At 35.5% G+C, this 14,438-nt stretch overlaps 1 pseudogene, besides 4 other annotated features; it reads left to right on the top strand.

Moving 5' to 3' along the window:
* Window positions 1-6,183: part of a tandem repeat (RPS (RePeat Sequence) domain; last RPS unit is partial) that runs on past the window's edge.
* Window positions 1-12,368: part of a repeat region (core RPS block consists of eighteen complete RPS units of 2106bp each, plus one partial RPS unit of 1535bp; orientation = sense) that runs on past the window's edge.
* Window positions 6,184-12,368: a repeat region (HOK region).
* Window positions 7,771-8,328, top strand: CD36_72385 (annotated as a pseudogene).
* Window positions 7,771-8,328: a sequence feature (Similar to Pichia stipitis IDH1;~degraded pseudogene in HOK region of MRS_2).
* Window positions 12,369-14,438: the final 2,070 nt, after the last annotated feature.

The following is a 14,438-nucleotide window of genomic DNA, read 5'->3' as shown; positions in this document are numbered from 1 at the left end:
GTGGAGTTATTGACGATTTTAGAGTTTAATTAGCGTTTTTGGCCCATCTGGTAGCGTTTTTTTAAAAACGATTGACCAAAACTAAAAACACAGCGTGTGCATTCAATACATTAGCTACGTTTACCAAATCGTCGGGTTTATACCCAAAAAATGCTGGCTACAGATTGATACCAAAAAAGCCAGGGTTGGCCTAACAAAAAATAGCTGTACAGACTACCCCCAATTTTCACTATGTAAAAGACCACATTATTGGTAATGGAGCTTCGAATATAACATGTATTCCTACAAAACTCTAACGGTAGTTTATCCAAATTGTTAGCTACAAATAGGTCTTTGAAAGAGTATGGTAGCATTAAAATTGATGTTTCCATGTCCAACGGAATTAACTGGCAGGGCTCCCTGCTATTTTTTACCAGAAATTTGTTAAGAAAAAAGGCATAAAAAAACGGCCTTTTTTATTGTAGCATCTCTAATAATTCGCCTACCTCAGTCACTGTTTGTGTGCATAATAGAGATTTGTCTTGGCTTCAAAATGGTGTTGGTTTGGTCGTTGTAGCGCATCTATTGGTGGAGCAGTAACCAAAACTAAAATCGGTGTGTTTCTTAACTATGGCCAAAACGGCCTTTTTTGTCCCACAGCTTTCATCTAAATAGGTTTTCAAACAGTATCTAACGGCTTTGGTACTCACATTTTGTGGTTCCAAATCGGCACTAGCCTTACCATTTACTCGTCTATACTCGATCTTCTGTCAACAATAAACCACTATTTTGACCCTTAACTATGGCCAAAACGGCCTTTTTTGTCCCCCAGTATGCAGTTGGATACCGTTTCTAACAGTTCTCATGGGGTTCGTAGTCATAACACGTGGCTACAAATCGGCACTAGTTTGACTTTTGTAGCGCTTCTATTCGTCGCATTGTTTTGACTGGACATAACTGCGATTTCCTTAACTATGGCAAAAACGGCCTTTTTTGTTCTACAGGTCCTGTTTAAAGACCTTTTCCAATGGCTCTCTCGGTGTTAGTAGTTACATCCTGTGGCTACAAATCGGCACCAGTTTGATCTTTGTAGCGCAGAAACTGGTAATTTGGTGGCTCGCGGATCAAAATAGTTTTTTCTTAACTATGGCGAAAACGGCCTTTTTTGCTCTACAGGTCCTGTTTCAACACCTTTTTTAACGGTTCTTTCAGTGATAGGTAGTTACATCCTGTGGCTACAAATCGGCACTAGTTTCACCTTTGTAGCATCAATACTCGTTGATCCATTCTTCTCCAACCAAAACACGGAGATTGACCACCAAAATATTTTCTTTAATAACTCCTCCAATTTTTAGCCGATTTAAACCAAAGTTATACCCAATAATCTAGATTGATGTCGGTTCAAATCGGCCCTAGTCTGGTCTTTGAAGACGTCCTTGTTCACCAGTAATCGCTGTTTTTCCAAAATGCCCTGCGCACGACTTTTCTGGCCATCTCGCACTTTTTGCCCTCCAACAATGAAAACACCATTGATCAAATCAATACTCTCGGTTCCAAACTCCATAACCTTCCTCTACAAATCGGCACCAGAGCCCCCAAGTTCCGACTTCAATTCGTTGACCTACAGAAAGGGGGTGCTCTTAACTATGGCAAAAACGGCCTTTTTTGTCCCAGAGAACATGCCACAACTGATCTTTGGATCGGTTATGACGGCTTTAACAATGTTCATGTTTGGCTACAAATCGGCACCCATTGGGCAGTTTTACTGCTCCAACTGGTTGTACCATTACAAACGGAGTTTACGAGCATGCTCTTAACTATGGGCAAAACGGCCTTTTTGCTCATACAGCTCCCAACTAAATGCCGCTACTAAACATACTCTCGGTTTCAACAACCACAACTGTAGCCTACAAATCGGCACCTGATTGGCTCTTGTAGCACTCCTCTACCGCCCACACTTCAATTTCCATCCTTAACTATTGCGGAAATGATGCAACTCCGAAATATTGGTTTTTGGGCAATATCTCCACCAATATTAGAGCTACTTCAACAGTACTGGATTTGGCAGTTGCTTACAAAATGCGCCTTTAATGTGACCCGACTTCCACAAGTCTAGCATCTATATTGGTGGAGTTATTGACGATTTTAGAGTTTAATTAGCGTTTTTGGCCCATCTGGTAGCGTTTTTTTAAAAACGATTGACCAAAACTAAAAACACAGCGTGTGCATTCAATACATTAGCTACGTTTACCAAATCGTCGGGTTTATACCCAAAAAATGCTGGCTACAGATTGATACCAAAAAAGCCAGGGTTGGCCTAACAAAAAATAGCTGTACAGACTACCCCCAATTTTCACTATGTAAAAGACCACATTATTGGTAATGGAGCTTCGAATATAACATGTATTCCTACAAAACTCTAACGGTAGTTTATCCAAATTGTTAGCTACAAATAGGTCTTTGAAAGAGTATGGTAGCATTAAAATTGATGTTTCCATGTCCAACGGAATTAACTGGCAGGGCTCCCTGCTATTTTTTACCAGAAATTTGTTAAGAAAAAAGGCATAAAAAAACGGCCTTTTTTATTGTAGCATCTCTAATAATTCGCCTACCTCAGTCACTGTTTGTGTGCATAATAGAGATTTGTCTTGGCTTCAAAATGGTGTTGGTTTGGTCGTTGTAGCGCATCTATTGGTGGAGCAGTAACCAAAACTAAAATCGGTGTGTTTCTTAACTATGGCCAAAACGGCCTTTTTTGTCCCACAGCTTTCATCTAAATAGGTTTTCAAACAGTATCTAACGGCTTTGGTACTCACATTTTGTGGTTCCAAATCGGCACTAGCCTTACCATTTACTCGTCTATACTCGATCTTCTGTCAACAATAAACCACTATTTTGACCCTTAACTATGGCCAAAACGGCCTTTTTTGTCCCCCAGTATGCAGTTGGATACCGTTTCTAACAGTTCTCATGGGGTTCGTAGTCATAACACGTGGCTACAAATCGGCACTAGTTTGACTTTTGTAGCGCTTCTATTCGTCGCATTGTTTTGACTGGACATAACTGCGATTTCCTTAACTATGGCAAAAACGGCCTTTTTTGTTCTACAGGTCCTGTTTAAAGACCTTTTCCAATGGCTCTCTCGGTGTTAGTAGTTACATCCTGTGGCTACAAATCGGCACCAGTTTGATCTTTGTAGCGCAGAAACTGGTAATTTGGTGGCTCGCGGATCAAAATAGTTTTTTCTTAACTATGGCGAAAACGGCCTTTTTTGCTCTACAGGTCCTGTTTCAACACCTTTTTTAACGGTTCTTTCAGTGATAGGTAGTTACATCCTGTGGCTACAAATCGGCACTAGTTTCACCTTTGTAGCATCAATACTCGTTGATCCATTCTTCTCCAACCAAAACACGGAGATTGACCACCAAAATATTTTCTTTAATAACTCCTCCAATTTTTAGCCGATTTAAACCAAAGTTATACCCAATAATCTAGATTGATGTCGGTTCAAATCGGCCCTAGTCTGGTCTTTGAAGACGTCCTTGTTCACCAGTAATCGCTGTTTTTCCAAAATGCCCTGCGCACGACTTTTCTGGCCATCTCGCACTTTTTGCCCTCCAACAATGAAAACACCATTGATCAAATCAATACTCTCGGTTCCAAACTCCATAACCTTCCTCTACAAATCGGCACCAGAGCCCCCAAGTTCCGACTTCAATTCGTTGACCTACAGAAAGGGGGTGCTCTTAACTATGGCAAAAACGGCCTTTTTTGTCCCAGAGAACATGCCACAACTGATCTTTGGATCGGTTATGACGGCTTTAACAATGTTCATGTTTGGCTACAAATCGGCACCCATTGGGCAGTTTTACTGCTCCAACTGGTTGTACCATTACAAACGGAGTTTACGAGCATGCTCTTAACTATGGGCAAAACGGCCTTTTTGCTCATACAGCTCCCAACTAAATGCCGCTACTAAACATACTCTCGGTTTCAACAACCACAACTGTAGCCTACAAATCGGCACCTGATTGGCTCTTGTAGCACTCCTCTACCGCCCACACTTCAATTTCCATCCTTAACTATTGCGGAAATGATGCAACTCCGAAATATTGGTTTTTGGGCAATATCTCCACCAATATTAGAGCTACTTCAACAGTACTGGATTTGGCAGTTGCTTACAAAATGCGCCTTTAATGTGACCCGACTTCCACAAGTCTAGCATCTATATTGGTGGAGTTATTGACGATTTTAGAGTTTAATTAGCGTTTTTGGCCCATCTGGTAGCGTTTTTTTAAAAACGATTGACCAAAACTAAAAACACAGCGTGTGCATTCAATACATTAGCTACGTTTACCAAATCGTCGGGTTTATACCCAAAAAATGCTGGCTACAGATTGATACCAAAAAAGCCAGGGTTGGCCTAACAAAAAATAGCTGTACAGACTACCCCCAATTTTCACTATGTAAAAGACCACATTATTGGTAATGGAGCTTCGAATATAACATGTATTCCTACAAAACTCTAACGGTAGTTTATCCAAATTGTTAGCTACAAATAGGTCTTTGAAAGAGTATGGTAGCATTAAAATTGATGTTTCCATGTCCAACGGAATTAACTGGCAGGGCTCCCTGCTATTTTTTACCAGAAATTTGTTAAGAAAAAAGGCATAAAAAAACGGCCTTTTTTATTGTAGCATCTCTAATAATTCGCCTACCTCAGTCACTGTTTGTGTGCATAATAGAGATTTGTCTTGGCTTCAAAATGGTGTTGGTTTGGTCGTTGTAGCGCATCTATTGGTGGAGCAGTAACCAAAACTAAAATCGGTGTGTTTCTTAACTATGGCCAAAACGGCCTTTTTTGTCCCACAGCTTTCATCTAAATAGGTTTTCAAACAGTATCTAACGGCTTTGGTACTCACATTTTGTGGTTCCAAATCGGCACTAGCCTTACCATTTACTCGTCTATACTCGATCTTCTGTCAACAATAAACCACTATTTTGACCCTTAACTATGGCCAAAACGGCCTTTTTTGTCCCCCAGTATGCAGTTGGATACCGTTTCTAACAGTTCTCATGGGGTTCGTAGTCATAACACGTGGCTACAAATCGGCACTAGTTTGACTTTTGTAGCGCTTCTATTCGTCGCATTGTTTTGACTGGACATAACTGCGATTTCCTTAACTATGGCAAAAACGGCCTTTTTTGTTCTACAGGTCCTGTTTAAAGACCTTTTCCAATGGCTCTCTCGGTGTTAGTAGTTACATCCTGTGGCTACAAATCGGCACCAGTTTGATCTTTGTAGCGCAGAAACTGGTAATTTGGTGGCTCGCGGATCAAAATAGTTTTTTCTTAACTATGGCGAAAACGGCCTTTTTTGCTCTACAGGTCCTGTTTCAACACCTTTTTTAACGGTTCTTTCAGTGATAGGTAGTTACATCCTGTGGCTACAAATCGGCACTAGTTTCACCTTTGTAGCATCAATACTCGTTGATCCATTCTTCTCCAACCAAAACACGGAGATTGACCACCAAAATATTTTCTTTAATAACTCCTCCAATTTTTAGCCGATTTAAACCAAAGTTATACCCAATAATCTAGATTGATGTCGGTTCAAATCGGCCCTAGTCTGGTCTTTGAAGACGTCCTTGTTCACCAGTAATCGCTGTTTTTCCAAAATGCCCTGCGCACGACTTTTCTGGCCATCTCGCACTTTTTGCCCTCCAACAATGAAAACACCATTGATCAAATCAATACTCTCGGTTCCAAACTCCATAACCTTCCTCTACAAATCGGCACCAGAGCCCCCAAGTTCCGACTTCAATTCGTTGACCTACAGAAAGGGGGTGCTCTTAACTATGGCAAAAACGGCCTTTTTTGTCCCAGAGAACATGCCACAACTGATCTTTGGATCGGTTATGACGGCTTTAACAATGTTCATGTTTGGCTACAAATCGGCACCCATTGGGCAGTTTTACTGCTCCAACTGGTTGTACCATTACAAACGGAGTTTACGAGCATGCTCTTAACTATGGGCAAAACGGCCTTTTTGCTCATACAGCTCCCAACTAAATGCCGCTACTAAACATACTCTCGGTTTCAACAACCACAACTGTAGCCTACAAATCGGCACCTGATTGGCTCTTGTAGCACTCCTCTACCGCCCACACTTCAATTTCCATCCTTAACTATTGCGGAAATGATTTTGTGGTGTTTTTTTTTGGTGGTCAATACCCTAGGATTTGGGAAATATCAATGTTTCTTGAATACTGGGTGTGGTATACTTGATTTATTGTGTTTCAATTGATCTTATGATACTTCTAGACTCTGCCTATCATGTGATAGTAATTACATTATGTAGAGATGAAAACTGATTATTTTATTGAGAGGTGTAATATTAACTATGGGGAGGTGGTAAGTTGGTAGCATATTTGTTAAAATCGGTGGTGAAATATTTCAATCTGCAATATCTCACTCAATTTTTTATCGATCGTTTTCAATCTGAGATTGAGACTTGATTGATAATTAGGCTAGAAAATGGGAGGTCTGGGTGTGCATGGGAGGACTATTGAGTGTGTTATTGTGTCCTCTCTGTTGCGTCTCATTCTCCCTAAGTCACGGAGTTAACATGCAAGTATATGCAGAAAATGCAGGATTTTGTATGGAAAAAGTCACGTGACCAGGCCGGAGTTAAGAAAGTCGTGTCCCCGCGCTCAAAATACATACAAATTTTAGGCAAATTCGGACATAAGCATGCAAGTTTCATGCAAGGTTCGGGACTAATTTCTCCCATGCATAATGGTTTTTACTAGGAATTTTTTGGGTATTTTTCTGGCGTCTATTATTTTTTTCTCAAGCCTAATTTCTTAGAATCTTTTCTTACAACCAATTTCTTACAACCTTTTCTTACAACTTTTTTTTTACAACCAACTTTATCAATCTCATTAGTACACAACAAGTTATATTGAAACACCTCAACTAGCACAACATAAATCATTCAATCAATTGTTTATTCAAGTTTAGATCCCTATGAGAATGTATTAATAGTCCCATTGACGCCATGAGTTGTAATTTATTGTGATAGCGGTTAGTGGTTTCCACTTTTGTTTGGCGGGATCTCAGACTTATATTCTTCAATCAAGAGAATGAATAGGATGATAGTGAATTAATAATGTTTGAGAGTTACAGAGATACTTAGTCAATGGCGTCAAGTAATTATTGGTTATTTGTTGTTGTATTGCTTTTAAAGAAGTCCCCATTATTTTAGACGCTGGTCGGTAAATCTACCTAATAGCCTTATTTCAATGAAATTAATAAATGTACAATGGAAATGTACTTAGGATTAACGAATTTAACAGAACTAGCCACTTATGGTATTGGTGTCATAGTCATCGACCGGGTTTAGTTTATCAGTTGTTATCATGTTTATGAAAATAGGTTTAATTATTTTAGTAGGTGAAGCTGGATAGTACTAATGGTTAAACAGATTATTATTTACTAATTGATATGGATGTTTATGATGCACATCTAAGAATCATTAAATGAATAAAGAGCAATTCAATTCCCAGTATTAGAAGTCCAGGATTATGAGTGAAACTATAAGAAGCTTTTTTTGTTGGTTGTCTCAAAGCAGTAATTGATATCCTCAACAAGTATTTTATTAGTAATCGGTTTTTTGACTTTTGGGATCTATGGTTTGTTGAGTAGTTGCCATATTTGGAACATCATGATTGATATATTGAAATCACTTTAATTATTTTATTAGAGATTGAAAATTTGCCAAATCATTGATTAAAAAAGGAATTCGATATTTAAGCTTCATCAGTTTTTATTAAGAACATTCCAGGTGTTAAGAGCATTTACGATGGTCTTGATTCTTCCTAAATCAGTGAATATACTGAAGGTAAATATATTGGGTTGCAACATCAATCATAACCAGATGTTGTTGAATTCTTGAACATTTTGACAAGAATCAAGTCTGAAAGCGTTGTCATATTTGCTTTTGGTTTTGCTTTAAGGAATAACAGAAAATTGGTTACTGGTATCCACAAAGGCTAATATCATGAAATTAATTTGTTAAGTCAAGCTGTGAGAGATGTTGGTCAAGATTACACAGGTATTGGAGTAAGTGATTTGATTGTCGATAATATTTTTATACAAGCTTTTGCCAAACCACGACAAGTCGATGTTGTGGCCACCCCCACCGTGCATGGTCGTGACTTATCCAACCTTAGTGATGCATTAATAAATGGTTCAGGTTTGGTTCCAGGTGCTAACTTTGGTAGAGAATATGCTGTTTTTGAACTAGGTTGTTGTCGTCTTGGTTTAGATATTAATGGTAAGAACTCAGAATTGACTTAATGGTAATTGCCAGTTCATGGTTCAATTAACCTAATTGGTTGTGAGCTACAGAATAATAATACGACACTTTATACAAGGAAGTTTGAATTAGTCATTTTATTGGATTTTAATGCGTTTGTTAATAGGATGTGCTGTGGTCAATATCATTTGGAACTTCCATGTTTACAGTCTAATGTCCCACTTCATAATAATCTTTTGTTGTTGTACTGCTCCCATTGAGGAAACGTCGAGACATGAACAGAAGCTTCTTGGGGAATTACTTACCACTCAGCTAAGTTTCATATCCTCATCCTTGTTCATCAACAATTAATTTGATTACTTGCCAATACGTCGACTAAAGTATTGAAGTGAATAATTATAATCACCACAGAATTTCATTAAGGGCAAGTGAAGTGGATTCAACTAGTATTAACTTATTACTAGCGTGTAAACTTGATAAGGTTATACTATACACATGTTGACTTGGTTATTGTTATGTTGAGTAATATGGTTATTGTTATGTTGAACTGATTAAGGAAAATCCAACCAACTATTATATGCCATTGATGCATTAGAATTAATCCTGTTTAAAAATTAAACTCAATGTGTGTTAGGGAGAGACAAGTTGGATTATAAGTATATGTGAGAATCCCTTTTGGAGAGTCATCACTGGAAGTTGATTGCTGTTTGGTTACATAGAATTCAACATTTACTACTACAATATAAATTCATAGTTGTTGGTAGAATGAAGTATGGTTTGTCAGACTAAGATCAATCATATTCTACTAATAATGCAGGAAACACTTATCATCTTATCCACTGAGCAAAGTCAAGGGAGTTGGGTGTTAACTGTTATTATACTTCTTTGGTAGAGTTTGTATAGAGAGCATAAATATAGGACCCATGGTTTGCCACGTACAAAGGAAAAAAAAACAAAAAAGTTTTCTCAAGCATAAAAATAACTCTCACACATCGTCCACTCTACTTTCTTCTGAACTACATCATCAATTAATCAAAATGGTAGACACATTTGAAGATATATAAAATAGTATTGATAAAAATATATCCCATTTTGATACTCTGTATCTACAGTTAAATAAAAATCAGGTATTCCAGATCCAACAATTATAGACGGTACTAAAGGAGATAGACGATGGGCAGTTTGTTTTGATTATGAACTATACCCTGTGCTAATGCTCAAAAAAGAAGTACTCATCAAATTTTCATTGGATATTAATGAAGATGATATATCCCGTTTGTTCATCAAGCTGTCTTGGAAACTGTCAAAAATCCTGTGGAGATATATGGGAATACTCGTCTAAGAAGTTTTGGTAAAACCACAAGATTATTACAACATTTAAGAATTGTCCATTCATAAACTTTTAGATGCATGGCTTCTATCGGGGATACATTTGTTAATTATGATACAATTTGTGATGAATTTGATTTCCCCAAGACTTCTTGTGTATGGTTGAATTTTAATGAAGAGAACACTTAATTTCAATGAAAACTGGTTTACAATAGGAAGGCCAACAGGTTTGTCATATTTATTGTTTATGGGAAAAGAATCATTGATATGGGGAGTTTAAGCGAAGATATGGCACGTACTGTTGAAAGTGTTAGTGCTAATGGGGTTACTATTCTACTGGCTATCATTTTCTCAACTGGGTACATTTTATTATTCATTGTTTCCTTTTGCCAAATCAATTAGCAAGGTTTCAGTATAATGTTTAAGAGCATATGGAAAATTGATGATCTTAAATTTTAGTTTGATCAAGAGTCATTCACTACTACCTTGTGTATTTGGTGTTACTTCATGCTTGGGATTTAGTTCGTATTGGAAACACTATAAAATACTAATTGATATTTTAACAACAAGAAAGGGATTATGAGCAAAATATTGAAAAATGAAACAGTTTATTGAACTATTTGGGAAATAAGGATATACTAAGTTGTTTTATAAAAGTATTATGGGTGTCGGACAAGTGGCTGGATTAATTTTTATTTTATTGCGGTAAAGATTTAGAGTTTTCCCTAAGTGTCCATAATTCAAGTAATACCAACAAACAGATTTCAATGGGGAATTTATCAGATGCGTCTACATCAGGGCATGCCAGTACTAATAGACTATCAATATGGATATTTGTGTTGTTTTTTTACAAATAGAGTGCTTGAAGACAATGGAAAGAAATGAGAAGTAGGATACAAGACTACCAATATCACTTCAAGCAAATGCTCTGACAAGAAATGAACCATTGGAAAAGAGGGATACCAACAACAATCAGATTTTGATTCTAACAATGATAGGAAAAGTATAAAGATGGTTAAACAAGACGACAATAACAAATCGTATGACTCAAATTTCATTGCTGATTAGAACATTACTGACATTATACATATTGTGGAGGGTGTTAGTTTCTTTGTTTGAAGTTAATGTCTACTACTTGCTACTAGTCAATTGAGACAATTAACATGTGTTTGCCACTTTTGCTTCATTTGTGTTTAGCAGAAACTATATCTTTATTTTCTCAGTCCATAAACAATAGCCACTAGGTTGAATCATTGCTGCTCTTCCCTTCTCAAGACAACTCTGCTTTATTTTTGGAGGGTGCTGCTGGTCTTTTTCTCATTTCTTATTGTCTACACTATGTTTGTACTATAAGCTTGGTAACCAACCACATTGATATTAATACATCTAGCTAAAGTATTACACAGCAGGAGAAATTATGATTGTGATTATAATAAAGCTTGTTTTTTTATGGTTCAAATGTACTTTCGTTATATTGATCAACAATTCTGTTATTATTTGATGTCTAAGTATCTGCAGGTTTCGAACGAAATCCTCATCTTTGCATACATCTATGTCCTCAAAATACAATCGGCTATAATTCACCCAGTATTTGAGTTATGTTGAAACCAATGGTATTATTGAAATCAGCGAGTCATTCTCCATCATTTAATGTCATCAAAAAAATTTGGTCAGATTTTTACCTATATATGGATCATACCCGGCAGACCTGATGTAATTTATTTTTTTTGCAAAGCACTGCTTTTACTATGCATTTCTGGAAAATCAAATTTGCTATAACTCACCCAATATTTGTGCTACGTTGAAACTAATGGCACCGTTGAAATCAGGGGCTCATTTTCCATTAGTTAATGTCATAAAAGAATATGGTCAAATTTTTGATTTTGGTGTGAATTTTTTTTTGGTGGGTTTTACCTTCATTCTTGGTTTCTGAAAAAATTTCAAAAATTTTTCAAAATTTCAAACTTGCTGACTTAAGAGTTACAAAAAAACAAATTTTGCTATAACTCATCCAATATTTGTCCTACAGTGGAACGAATAGTACCGTTGAAGTCAGAATTTCATTCTGTATCATTTAATGTCATAAAACAATAGGGTCAGATTTTCACATACATAATGTCTACCCGGCTAGACTGATGTAATTTATTTTTTTGATGGATTCTGTCTTTACTATGTGTTTTTGGAAAATCAAATTTGCTATAACTTGCTCAATATTTGTGCTACGTTGAAAATAATGGCACCATTGAAATCAGGAGCTCATTTTCTATTAGTTAATGTCATAAAACATTAGGGTCAAATTTTTGATTTTGGTGGGAATTTTTTTTTGGTGGGTTTTACCTTCATTCTTGGTTTCTGAAAAAATTTCAAAAATTTTTCAAAATCTCAAACTTGCTGACTTAAGAGTTCCAAAAAAACAAATTTTGCTATAACTCGCCCAATATTAATGCTACAGTGGAACGAATAGTACCGTTGAAGTCAGAATTTCATTCTCCATCATTTGATATCATAAAACAATAGGGTCAGATTTTCACATACATAATGTCTACCCGGCTAGACTGATGTAATTTATTTTTTTGATGGATTCTGTCTTTACTATGTGTTTTTGGAAAATCAAATTTGCTATAACTTGCTCAATATTTGTGCTACGTTGAAAATAATGGCACCATTGAAATCAGGAGCTCATTTTCTATTAGTTAATGTCATAAAACATTAGGGTCAAATTTTTGATTTTGGTGGGAATTTTTTTTTGGTGGGTTTTACCTTCATTCTTGGTTTCTGAAAAAATTTCAAAAATTTTTCAAAATCTCAAACTTGCTGACTTAAGAGTTCCAAAAAAACAAATTTTACTATAACTCATCCAATATTTATGCTACGGTGGAACGAATAGTACCGTTGAAGTCAGAATTTCATTCTCCATCATTTGATATCATAAAATGCTATGGTCAAATTTTCACCTACATAAAGTCTACCCGGCTAGACTGATGTAATTTATTTTTTTGATGGATTCTGTCTTTACTATGTGTTTCTGGAAAATCAAATTTGCTATAACTTGCTCAATATTTGTGCTACGTTGAAAATAATGGCACCATTGAAATCAGGAGCTCATTTTCCATTAGTTAATGTCATAAAAGAATATGGTCCAATTTTTGATTTTGGTGTGAATTTTTTTTGGTGGGTTTTACCTTCATTCTTGGTTTCTGAAAAAATTTCAAAAATTTTTCAAAATCTCAAACTTGCTGACTTAAGAGTTCCAAAAAAACAAATTTTGCTATAACTCGCCCAATATTAATGCTACAGTGGAACGAATAGTACCGTTGAAGTCAGAATTTCATTCTCCATCATTTGATATCATAAAACATTAGGGTCAGATTTTCACATACATAAAGTCTACCCGGCTAGACTGATGTAATTTATTTTTTTGATGGATTCTGTCTTTATTATGTGTTTCTGGAAAATCAAATTTGCTATAACTCGCCCAATATTTGTGCTACAGTGAAAATAATGGTACCGTTGAAATCAGGAGCTCATTTTCTACTATTTAATGTAATAAAAGAATATGGTCAAATTTTGTCAGATTTTAGCCTGTATAAACCCTACCCGGCAGAACTCTTTACTGAAAAAAAAAGAATTGGAAATAAGGGAATGAAGTTTTCTGATGGTTTAGAATTAAATTTACCCGACTGGGGGAAAAATTTCTCATAAAATACTGTTTTCGCAGTCATTATGCCTATAAAAAATGAACCAACAAGTGTATTAATCTACATATTACTACATTGCCATTTACAAAGGTGATATTATATCGAAAGAGATATAAATACACTTACTTAATGGATTATTCTTTACAGCATTCAAGATTCTTTGTACTGTCTTGCAACCTAATAACCAGAGATAGAGTTAAAATACTTCATGTTTAACATATCATAAATGTCACTAATGGTTATAATATTTTAAGATTGTTATTTTATATACGCTGACTATCAAACAGGATTGATGTGGCTTTTTTTTTCGTTTGGAATCAAGATTAAAAATTGGATCAATAAATCATCTTACCCATTAATTGAATAGATAAATCAACAGTCAAAGTTTTTATGATCAATTAGTATGCATGAAATAATGGATTTTTCAAATGGGTGAGGCATGTATATTTGTATCTATCCATCTTGATGTTAGGTAAGTGGTTTTATTGATTGATTGATTAAATTAAGATTGGAGTTCTAATAATAATCAATACATTAGTAATTTTGTATCCAACTATCAAAATTTGTAGGGTTTTCTCTATTATTCACCATTGGATGGCTTATAAGATATAGGTTGTTAAATATAATTGATTAAAAGAAACCTTGTTATAGTTTTTCCTTATTGCCAATAAATTGCTCTTGAAACGTATATCAAAGGGAAAATATGTTCATCAATTGAAGCATACAGATCCAGTTTCGTCATTATTCATTCAAACTATTTATTTATTCTTTGTTTGTCTGTTTGTTCTATACTATTCATAGTTTGTTCTTTATCGTTTTTGTTTTTCTGGTACCATAATTGTAGATAGATGGATAGAATTATCATGAATAATAACATCAACGTAAACAAAAGAAAAGAAAAGAAAAGAAAAGGTCTTTATTGATAAATCAATCAAAAATCAATATTAATTGACTTATTATTAGAATAGATTTTTTTTTCAACATTTATTTACTATTTGTAAATTCTTTTTTTTTTTTTTTTGGTTTTGATTTTGCAATGAATTATCATCAAATTTTACACCCAAGTATTATCCATACTTTCATTTAGATTTCACTAATCCAAACAATTTCAC

The sequence above is a fragment of the Candida dubliniensis genome, chromosome 7 (assembly GCF_000026945.1).
Source record: "Candida dubliniensis CD36 chromosome 7, complete sequence".
NCBI lineage: Eukaryota > Fungi > Ascomycota > Pichiomycetes > Serinales > Debaryomycetaceae > Candida > Candida dubliniensis.
This window is presented reverse-complemented; position numbering and strand designations above follow the sequence as displayed.